Source organism: Homalodisca vitripennis, chromosome 5 (assembly GCF_021130785.1).
Source record: "Homalodisca vitripennis isolate AUS2020 chromosome 5, UT_GWSS_2.1, whole genome shotgun sequence".
NCBI classification, from domain to species: domain Eukaryota; kingdom Metazoa; phylum Arthropoda; class Insecta; order Hemiptera; family Cicadellidae; genus Homalodisca; species Homalodisca vitripennis.
Window position 1 is genome coordinate 167351805 of NC_060211.1, and position 12207 is coordinate 167364011.

At 33.1% G+C, this 12207-nt stretch overlaps 1 pseudogene; it reads left to right on the plus strand.

Moving 5' to 3' along the window:
* The window catches only part of LOC124363116, a 31403-nt pseudogene that overhangs the window by 2436 nt on the left and 16760 nt on the right, over positions 1-12207 (plus strand).

A 12207-nucleotide genomic window follows, 5' to 3' on the forward strand; every position in this document is an offset into this window, starting at 1 on the left:
ATTAGATGGTTAAAGATTTAAATATTAACTCCTTCAAAAATGATTGTAGTTTTCAAACCAATCAAAGCACTAAAAAAATAAACCAATATAATGTATTAAACATTGCTATTCACACATACTAGAAGCTCTCATGATCTCTGAAAACAAATTAGGAGAATTTCATATTAAGATTTAATGACGTTTGATAATCAAATATACTGTTTACAGAATTACAGTTAAATTGACCAGATATTATTGTATTGAAAGGGTTCATAAATATTTTAATTATACTATAACCTCCTAATTGTTAAAAGTCCTGGGTGTAGAATCCTTATGATGATGAAAATATGACTAAGACTCAGACACTATAATTGTTAATTGGTATTTGAACATACTGCTGATTAATATAATATCAAGTGAGAGTTCAGTTAAATCTTTCATTGGACACTTTCACACTTATTACATTGGTTGAAAGATCTGAGTTTACCATTTTTATTTTACTTCAATTATAAAATAGGCCCATAAATATATTTTACGTATATGAAACAAAATACTTTAATTGTATGTATATTTAAAATCAGTTTGATATGTTGTGTACTGTGTGGTAATTGATCTGAAGATCTTCAGCATCACTTGTTTGTTTGCATTGCATTACATGTGATGACAATCTACAGTTTCATTGTCTCATGATAATCAACAGTTTCATTGTCACATGACAAATCATAAAACTCACCTGCCAAAACAAATTGTTGAGTCATACTGACTCATGTAGCAATGAGGTATCTAGTAGGCAGTCTCTGGTCCGAAGAGGTATGCATGTGGAGTAAAAGTGTCTTGATTCATATTTTTACTTATGGTGTACTTGTGAATGGTGCTAGTAAAATGGTAGTTAAAACTGATAATTTAGAAAAGAATGTCACAAACATTTGTTGTTTCACTGAACGATGGCAAATGTCCGGAAAAATCCTGTTTCCTTCACAATCCTTCCATCGTCAAAAAAATAACCTTCAAACAAAGGACAAACATTTACTCGTTGTACTGAAGTAGTTTATTTGTCCATACCGGGTTCAGCAAGAAATTATGGATAACAGAATTCTGCGATAGGGTGTGCTAGAATTGCAGTAGCCAGTATGATGATATCTTGGGTGCATTGGAAAACCCAAAGCAAGCTTAGTTAACCATGTTAGAGTGCCTTAGAGCACATAGCTGTGCAGGATGCCCCAGGGCACCCATGGTCAACACACATAGCTGTGTAGGATGCCCCAGAGCACCCATGGTCAACACACATAGCTGTGTAGGATGCCCCAGAGCACCCATGGCCAGCACTCATTGCTGTGCAGAATAACCCAGAACACCATGGCCGGCACCAATAGCTGTGCAGGATACCCCAGTGCACCCATGGCCAGCACACATAGTTGTGCAGGATGCCCCAGAGCACCCATGGCCTGCACACATAGCTGTGCAGGATGCCCCAGAGCACCCATGGCCAGCACACATAGCTATGCAGAATAACCCAGAACACCATGGCCGGCACCAATAGCTGTGCAGGATACCCCAGTGCATCCATGGCCAGCACACATAGTTGTGCAGGATGCCCCAGAGCACCCATGGCCAGCACTCATTGCTGTGCAGAATAACCCAGAACACCATGGCCGGCACCAATAGCTGTGCAGGATACCCCAGTGCATCCATGGCCAGCACACATAGTTGTGCAGGATGCCCCAGAGCACCCATGGCCAGCACACATAGCTATGCAGAATAACCCAGAACACCATGGCCGGCACCAATAGCTGTGCAGGATGCCCCAGAGCACCCATGGCCAACACACATTGCTATGCAGAATGCCCCAGAGCTTCATGGCCAGCACACATAACCATGAGAAATTAAAAATATCACTTGAGGCTAAGTCAAGTGAGTAGAGTGGATGGTCTAAGGCGCAGATGTTGTCTTTGGCTAAAAATGTCTTGACCAACAAAGTATTGTGAGCGGAGGCTTTGTCCTGGTGGAGGATCCATGACTTGTTTTTCCATAAATTATTCTGTTTTCTCCATACACGCTCATGTTGGTTAGTCAAGAGTCTAATGTAGTATTGTTCATTCACTGTTTACTCCTCTGATACCCAATCAATGTGCACCATCTCTTTGATATAAAAAGAGCAATCATCATTGCCTTGAATTTCGATTTTGTCATTTGTGTATTGTTTGCTGCTGAGAACCAGGTGTTTTCCAACGCATCAATTGACTTTAGTTTCGGATCGTAACTAAAAAACTACATTTAATCGCAGGTAAAAATGTTTTATAAAAAGGTAGGATCTTTTTCTAGGATGTCAGAACAAATCATTCTTCGGCATTACTTCTGTTCAGGTGTGAGACACTTTGGAACCAACTTTGAATTAACTTTGTTCATATTCAAATTTTCATGAAGAATCTGCCTAAACACTTTCCTTGTCAATTTCTGTTAACTGAGACATTTTTTACCCTATTGAGGTATTGAGGAAAGCTCAATGGACTACGATCTGAGGTCTTTTGAACTCCCCTAACTAGTAATTTCTATCAAGCTGTAAGCTATAAAAGAACTGCTAGTTTTCTGGGGTCCGCCTCTGCCTCTTTCATATGACTCGGACATTGCTTAATAGTTAATCTATGATCTTGTCGAACAAGCTTACCTGTTTGTTTTTTTTTTTTTTTTTTTTTTTTTTTTTTCAATGTTAGAATCACTTTTTACTGACGATGGCCTGCCAATACTTGTGTTGATGATAAGCAATCATAACTGTACACTTGTTGTAACATTTAAAATGTTACAATTGTAGATTTTCCAAGTTTGAAAAGAAATTTGATGTTCACTCTTTCTGGACACTCAAAATTTTCCGATGCAGAGGCAAAACATTAACTGATTATAATTGGCGATACAGGCAGAATGAGTGTGAAAGACAGACAACTCTCAGCATGTGGAGGGGGAATTACGTGACTAACCATATGATGTTCAGGTCATTACATTTGTTCTGTGGCTACAACAATACTAATCCAGTTTCTTTCTAGCCATACCATGAACATCTGCTTATTTTACCATCTGCATTTGATTTTCTTAACCATTTCCCAACAAATCGACAAATTTCATTTTCTAAGAATTTCTTAAGATTTTGTAGAGACAATATTGATCATTATTTTACCATGCTTTGTAATGAATCCTACACCTTTATAACAACTAACAAGACTTACAAGGGTTATTAGATAAGTCCTTGCAAAGAGAGGAAAATTCCATCACTGGTATGAATCAATGTTATTTTCAGTTAATTAATAATATCCCTTCTAAGAACTGAGAGAAATTTTCAGCCATATTGATTAGTTGTGTTTACTTGTCTATAGACTTTATTTGATTTCATTATTTAAAAGGAATGAACACTGAATGGAATTTCAGAATTTTTTTATCATACATATATATTACATTGATGCTGCAGAGTAGGTTGGTAACAGGTCAAAAGTCACATTAAGTTAAAAATAATCTTTATATAAAAGTAAAATAATTGTATTATCTTAGTTACTAACATTATTGTCAGTATCAAAACATAACTAATAGAATAAAATAAAATAAAGATGTAAAAACTTATTTTTACTATAATAATAGGCTTTTTGATATTTAATTGTTGTTTTAAACAAGGATATTGTGCCTTGCTCTCCAAAGTGAACACTATTACCTTGTGTAGCAGAGTTGCTTTTGCAACTCCTCAGCTACTTATCAGAAAAATCAAGTTTAAATTTATATACATTTGAGGTTTAAGTTCAGTCTCATTAAATTTTGAAAAAGGGCACTCCAGAAAGAAGGAGTATGTAAAAGCGAGTCGAACGCTCGTACCGCCCAGTGAATTGTGATTATCATCAATGACATGAACAACTTTCTTTTCACTATAATGTTGTCTTGTAGTGGTCTTCGGACCTATTACGACTGAAGAGACTAAACAAAGTCGAAACAACAGAAGCACACCTCCATCCTGAAAGACGGAATGGTTGTAAATTTATTGACGCAGGCTCAATCAATTTAGAAACAGCCAGCCGTTAGCCAGATTCAATTCAATTCGGAGAGGATTTTTGGTTTTGAATTCTAAATATAATTAAAACAATTGGCAAAGGGTTTATCCCTTCCAACCTTATAAAATGATAACCTAATGGCGTCAATAACCCTCTAGCATTACGCTAATCGAGGGAGAAGTTAATAGATCAAAAGCACAATTTATATTAGTTTACAATAATAATAGGCTTTTTAATAATAGTTGTTTAGTTTTTTCTCAAAGTGAACACTATTTTTGTAATTTTTTGATAATTATAAATTTAAAGCCTAAGTAAATTGGACTATTTCAGAGATGGTGAGGATATTGAAATGTCTCTCTTTTAGAACTATAGTTATGTAAAAATTAACAACTTTTATAAATCTGTTTATTATTGAATTATATTAGTGTTTCATAAATAAACAAAAATGATCAGGTTAGTAAATAAATTTAAACTTTGAAACAGAGGTTAGCCAGATGCTCGGAGATTAGCAAGATTTTAATATTAGTTTTTTACATCTCTTTTGTAATTAAAAAACCTGATTCTACCCCACATAATTAGTTTGTACTCTAGAATTGACTAAATATTACATAATATATTGGTCTACAAACCTTCATTAAAGTATACTGTGATAAAACTGAGAGAACAAAACAGGTTAAGGATAGCATTTTACAAACATAATTTATATGAAATTTCCAACTTGTTTTTATCAATGTAGATTCCAAGAAATGGTAGACTCAGAAAAGTATTTTATTGCCACTGTACACAATATTAGCTGACCTTTTTTTGGATTGCTTTGTTCATAAACATGTTTCGGAGTAATTCAATACTATTTAGTAACAACCATTTTTCTAAATCAGGCAAAGTGTTCAACACAGCAGACATTTCACTCAATTCAATTGTTGTGGCTAAAGCAGTAGTGTCATCTTCAAAAAGAGTTCATTTTGAATAGTGATGGCTTGGTATGTCATTTATATAAATAATAAAAAGAATAAGACCCAAAATTGAACCCTGTGGAACACCAAATTTTACTTTGCTCCAGGAAGAAAAGTATTGAATAGTGATGGCTTGGTATGTCATTTATGTATTTTAAAAAATAGGACCCACAGCTAAACTTTGCGGAATACCAAATTTTACTTTGCTCCAATTGTGGGAGTAATCTAAAAACTCGTCAATAACAACACAAGAGCCAGCTGACGTGAGATGACCTTGAGTTTAAACCTATAAGAACGCTATTAAACACTTTTACGAGTCTTTATTTTTGGCCATACATCTATGGGAGATGACTCATTTTGACTAAGTGATAAATTATTTTTAGATACGATTAAAATATGCATCCAAATGCTTTTAAGTTTTTCTTGTAAAGTGGTATACTTTTTTCACTATTTTGGACAATAAAGTACAAACAAAACAGTCTGAGATTTTTTTTCTGGCAAACCAATTAAACTATCTAACAACCTATAAAGCATGTGTATTAATTATATTAAAAATGAGACATCTCTCATAAATCCCACAACTAAAACCCTACACAATTTTGTATCACTATACATTACTTTCTATCACTAGTCACCAATTACAAGTCACAATATCTATCAGAGCTATCTCAGAAATTTACAGAGCTGATAGATTATTTATGATATTTTTCAAACAGACAATTCCTGGACTAATGAAACATTACATCAATTTCAGTTACACAATAAAGTATATTAAAGATTGTCTTATTTTACCAGGCGAAGTTAGAGAAGCTCTCTATAACACTTTACCAAGGAGAGTAGAAAAATACTACAGTACACGATAACTTTATTAAAAGTAGTATATCTGTACTGTAGTAAACCAATATGTGATCACTAGCCAATGGTTAATTCCTATGCTTCCTAATTAAATAAAATTATTTGATTAATTTTGTGCCCAAAATAATGTTAATAGTTAAGTGCACAGTTCACATAATTAGTCATCGTACTATTCTGTACATAACCTGCAATTTTAAAATTATATAAACCAATTTCAGTATTTTGGGAAGCCTTTAGTTTGCATTATAATTGTTATTAATTTCATGCATGATATCGCTTGAGAAAATATGCTTGTCAATGGTGCTTGTCTATTGTAGCCAGCTTATTGCTTTGATTTACATGTGTAGGCATGTTGTGTTGTCATTGTTGTTTAGTTATTGTTGTGTAACTTGTGTTCTTAAGAGTCGGCTGTATTGGATCGTCTTGAGTTTGGTTATGTAAGAAGAATATTCTTGTGTAAACCAATTTCCCCTTATTTTTGGATGGAAGGTTATGCAAGAAATCTTCTTTTAAAGGTGCAGTGTATACACGCATCCAACTGATTTTTTGTGGTTTGTAAGTGTAGTGTTTAGTTTTCAAAAATGGTGTATTGCAATGAAATAATCGAGATTTGTACAATGTACTCTGGAACGCATTTTTTGGGTATGTGTAAAGTCAAAATTTTAAAATGACACATACAGAAAAACTGTACAAATTATAATAAGGGAGTAAATTAGTTGAACGTATAACGTTATTCTCATGTAACAAACTCAAGATGTATGTCAAAACAGTCGACTCTTAAATTAGTTCACTTTAACTTAACAATGTTGTAACAAACATTCTTTGTGTTAGTTTGAAGACAATTTCTGGTCTTAGTTGTTTTGAAGTGTATTAAATTGTACCCAATAAAATAATAGTATGAGGTATATTTAAAATGTGATTTTTTTGGAAATCTGAAAACCTGTTTTAAATTTCATACCAAATACATGAAATTTCATATATAAGTGCATGTACTTTACAAAATTGCACTGCCTCATCAGCAATTATTAATGAAGAAGTATCATGTTAATCAAGCAGGCACAGGAAAATTAATTTTTACAACTATTAAAATTTTAATATATTCTTTAATAGATTCAACATTAGAATATATTTGAAAAGTAAAAAGAAAACCAAATATTATGTTGATATTTTCTTTTTTTGTTAGTTGGATTTATATAAACAAATATGCTCCTAAGGAATAGTCATATACTATGTTAGCTCAACTGTTATTTAGCTAATTTATTCCTCATCTGTATGAGTTGCTGAAATTTTATTACTGTAATTTGAATTTACCATTACTTTTACAAGTATACGTAGACAGGATTAGTATGTTCATTTTATTCTATTCATACGTCACTAAAAAATTTTTAGTTTGAAAACTTTGGTATAATTTTTAAGCTTTAGTATTTTGTAATTTTTATGTTCTGTTTAGAGTTTTAAATTTTTACAACTTTCAAGATTTTGAAATTTTAAAATAGGTGCAAATAATAGTGTTACAAAAATTTTTGATTTTGTTGCTATTATAAATAAAGAGTATGTACAAGCATTCAATTTATATTTATTGGTGTAAAAATATCATTCAAAAGTTAGGACAATTTAATTCTAGAAATTGAATGCCTAAAACAAGTTTGGATCCTTTAGAATGTTTTAAAAAACTATTAAGAAAGCTTTTGAGATGGAATAAACAATAAATTTACTAGCATTAATTAGAAAATAATTTGTAAAATAATATTTACAAATAATGTCTTTAAAATATTATTTAAATAATTAAAACTGTACACTGTTGAGAGCAACCTTTTAAGTGCATTATTTTAATATAAATTTGTATTTATTATATTTTTAAATATTAAGATTACAGGTTTTACTCTATTTTTGAACATAATTTCCACTATGATGCATCTGTTATTGCACACCATTAGTTTTTAAATTAATTTTTGTAAAAATGCCAGCCTGTGCCTTCGATCAGCTAGTTTTAGTATATAATGGCATTAAAGACCTTAAATCCTCTTTTTCATGTTCATAAAGAGTCAAAAATCACTGGGAGATAAATCTGGATTTGTTCATGGATGCTCTAAGATATCATATTTGAAATGAACACAAAGTGTTTTGCAAAAAGCTTAAAACATTGCCGTGCAAAATATTACACCAGAAGTCAGAATTTCAAGGTGCTCGTTTTGTATAGCCTTCCTTCGGTTTTTAATATCTCGTGGTAAACTTCTGAAATGTTTGTACTAAATTTCATTAGTTCCATTAGCAATACCCTTTTTGTACCTTATAACATCATTATCATGACCTTTGTAGAAAGTCTTACTGAGATTTCTTTGTTTGCGGGATAACATTTTGATGACTTGTACTTTTTTTTATTTTTCTTTAGGCTCAAAATTTCAATTCAAAAAGAGTTAAATTATTTAAGAGACAGTTAAGTTTATGGTGAGTCTGTGGCCTCATGGTCTATGATGTCGGACATAGGATCTGATTTAGAGGTAGTGCAGATTCAAACCTTGTCTGTGACCGTATTACTTTTTATCAGTACCATTGACCTTGTGCTGTATTCACTCTTCCCTTATTCTTTTTGATAAGATCCTCTTACAAGCCAGTGGCCCATTAAGATAGGCAGAGTAAGGATTTAAAGTGCATGAGCCTCCAAAAAAAATTCATCATTGGTTACAATTCTGTTAAGGATCCACTGCCCTCTATTATTGTATAAATAACCAAGGCCACAGTAAAGGCAATTCATTATGCTTTTTCATCCTCAGTAAATCAAGCGATCCATTTTTTGCCACTCTATGTACTAGGCAGTTCTGGAAAAAAGTTAAAAATAAACTTTTACAAACTTTCCCTTCGTGTTTTGTAAAATATCACTGACCACAGATGGTCACCAATCCTGTCTTCATCATGGCTTATCCACTTTTAAATCTATTTGCGCTTAATTTCTTCTCATAAACTTGTTCAATATGCCATAAACTTAATGAATAGCCGTCTTTTCATGTTTTTTTTTTTTATATGAGAATTGTAGCACACAGTGTACAGTTAAAAAAAAATTCTCGGTTACTTTTATGAGTAAATAGCAAATTTCCAACCAATGAATTATTCAAGAAACAGGAAAAACAGAATGGCATCAGTGGTTCATTCAGTTCTGAGATAATAAGTATTATAAAATTCTATTCCAAAGAGTTAATGAGGCATTCATAATTGTAACCGTATTTTAATTGTCAAAATGCTATGCCAAAAAGGTTTATAATTTAAAATTGCAAAACTAAACTACTAACAATTTTAAAAGTCAAGATAAACCAATTTTCTGGGTCCAAGCTGGTTTTAGAGCGATAATATAGCCATATTATAAAATGTAGGTTTCATAATAACGTGTATTTATCTGGAGTTATGTTACGGTAGGGTACATCAGTGTTGTCACCGGTCATTCCACTTTCTCTGGTCGTCGTCCCTGCATTTATTATCTGGAGGAAGAGTGAACAGAACCTGTACGAGAACCACCCGTGTCTGTACGTGCTGGCTTTCGGTCTTGTCGCGGCCAAAGTCACCAATAGACTAGTGGTAAGTGAACATTTATTATCTGGAGGAAGAGTGAACAGAACCTGTACGAGAACCACCCATGTCTGTACGTGCTGGCTTTCGGTCTTGTCGCGGCCAAAGTCACCAATAGACTAGTGGTAAGTGAACATTTATTATCTGGAGGAAGAGTGAACAGAACCTGTACGAGAACCACCCGTGTCTGTACGTGCTGGCTTTCGGTCTTGTCGCGGCCAAAGTCACCAATAGACTAGTGGTAAGTGAACATTTATTATCTGGAGGAAGAGTGAACAGAACCTGTACGAGAACCACCCGTGTCTGTACGTGCTGGCTTTCGGTCTTGTCGCGGCCAAAGTCACCAATAGACTAGTGGTAAGTGAACATTATTATCAACTTTTCATGTCTAAGTTTCAACTTATCTGTTTAATGGAAAGTAAATAATAAGTTGAATAGTTTCTAAACTCAGACTTGATTGCACTACCTTAAATTTTGAGTTTTGAAAAACATATTCTGTTTTTACTGTAAAATGGTTCATGACAAAGAAGACTGTATGATTTGATTTATTCAAAGGCCTCCTGTTTTATTCTCTGTTTCAGGTTGCACACATGAGTAAGAATGAAATGGAGTATTTTGATTCTTCCCTGTTTGGTCCAGCAATGCTGTTCTTGAATCAGTATTTCAACTGTTTCATCCCAGAATACTACGTTTTGTGGTTATGTGTTGTAAGTACACTTCTTAATAAATAGATTTTGGTAATTCAATATTTTTGATGAATATATATATATGTATCAATACAGACCTATTTAACTTTTGGATTTATTTAAATGTTGCCATATAACACATAAAATATAAATAATGTATCTAATATAATTTGTAATAAATAACATATATGTTTAATTGTTTATATATATATATATATATATATATATATATATATATATATATATACACACACATTAAACTTTATAAATGGCAATAGCCTTATTTAATTTCAATGATGAACATTGAATTACAAAAAGTACTTGCTCCGCCGGGACCCGGATCTCTCACTTGCCGGGTGAATGTGCTACCATTACACCACAGAGCGCTTACTTTTTCCGATTCAATTATTTTGTATTTGGCCGTATCTGTCACATATGCGTTTAAATAAGCAAACTAACATTTTTGAAATATATATATATATAGGTAAAGAAATAGAGAAATTATTTACATTAAATATTATATATAATGATTAACAAATCATTCTATTCAGTTAAAAAATTCATTCATACTATTCAAAAAACTCTCAAGCAGATAGGCTTTAAGATAACTTTGTATGTGGTAGAAATACATTTAACTGTGGTTTCTTAATTATAAATTCTATCTACATATCAAATGATTGAATAGTAAAAAGGTTAAATCTGGACTTGCAAGATATTTGTAAATCGTTTGAGCCGCATAGTAATGTATTCATGCATCTATTCGTTTTTTACACTTGACGTTTTTGTTTTGTTTTGAATTATGAAAGTATTTTTATATCTTTTAAAAATCAATATTATACATATTTATTACAATTTGCATTGCATTATTCACCTGTTTGAATGTAGTAGACATTATTTTACATTTTTTTAGTCCGCTTAAAAAACGCGTTTTAACAACTTTTTATTGTTGTTGAGTCCTAAGGCTGTTCATAAAATATTTATTTGGAACTATTTAATAACCATTGTGTGCAGCTTGGCATTACCTTGAAGAAATACAATGCAGTATTCGTGTGAATTTCCTAAAACTAACGAAAGCCTTCTCTTTCAGCTCTATCACTAGTAAAGTTTTTTTTCTTTAAACTGGAAGAAACCCATAGTAAATTTCTACAGATTTATGTTTTGATTTGTTCAAAATTTTCTATAGCTGCTGTTTTGATTAAGCAGTAAATATCTCCTCTACATACACTCCTTTACGTAGCTTAAAAAATAAACCATCAGATGGTTCATATCCTATTTCTAGTCAAAACCATTGTGTGATCGGTACTAGTGAATCTGCGGAATGACTTGTCACTGGAGGCTTATCCCATGCTCAGGGTTGTGTGCTTTTATGCTCTTAGTCCAATGAAAAACCAATAGGTTAAGAGTTAAAAGAACAGACTGAATGCCAGTCTATGTAATATCTCATGATAGAAAGTTCCTAGATACTTAAAACTTGGTACATAGATTCCTCTCAGGACAAGGAAGGACCCTACTGAATTTGGGCCGTCCCACAAAGATCGTCCATCTGTAATGAGCGTGCCTTCTGCCGGCATTCCTAGCGAACAACTTCATGATATAAATGTTAGGGGCAGCTCTGTAGCTAACCTGGTATGCATTACTGTGGATCTCTTAAAATACAAGATTATCGAATCACCCGCCACGTGTGACTGAATTCAGTCAGTGATATGATTTTGTCAAAGTCATCTATGTGTCGGCTGCTGACATTCACCGTCACTTTGTGAGGTGTATGGCATTAACTCTTGAAAGGTAGAGTGGGAGTTGAAATGGGTCAGTAGATCTAAAGATGGCCGCGAAAATGGCCTCTACTGAATTTTGGGTCAAAAGATCGTCATCTGTTTGCCTTCTGCCCATCTATGCCTTAACTCTTGATATAAATGTTAGGGGAGTTGAAACTTGGTACATAGATTCCTCTTAGTACAAGGAAGGCCCCTTCTGAATTGGGGGTCAAAGTCATCTATGTGTCGGCCTTCTGCCCATCGCCCTGTCTATGCCTTAACTCTTGATAGAAATGTCACAGGGAGTTGAAACATGGTACATAGATTCACTCCTTAGCACAAGGAAGGGCCCCTACTGAATTGGGGGTCACAAAGATCGTCCATCTGTTTGCCT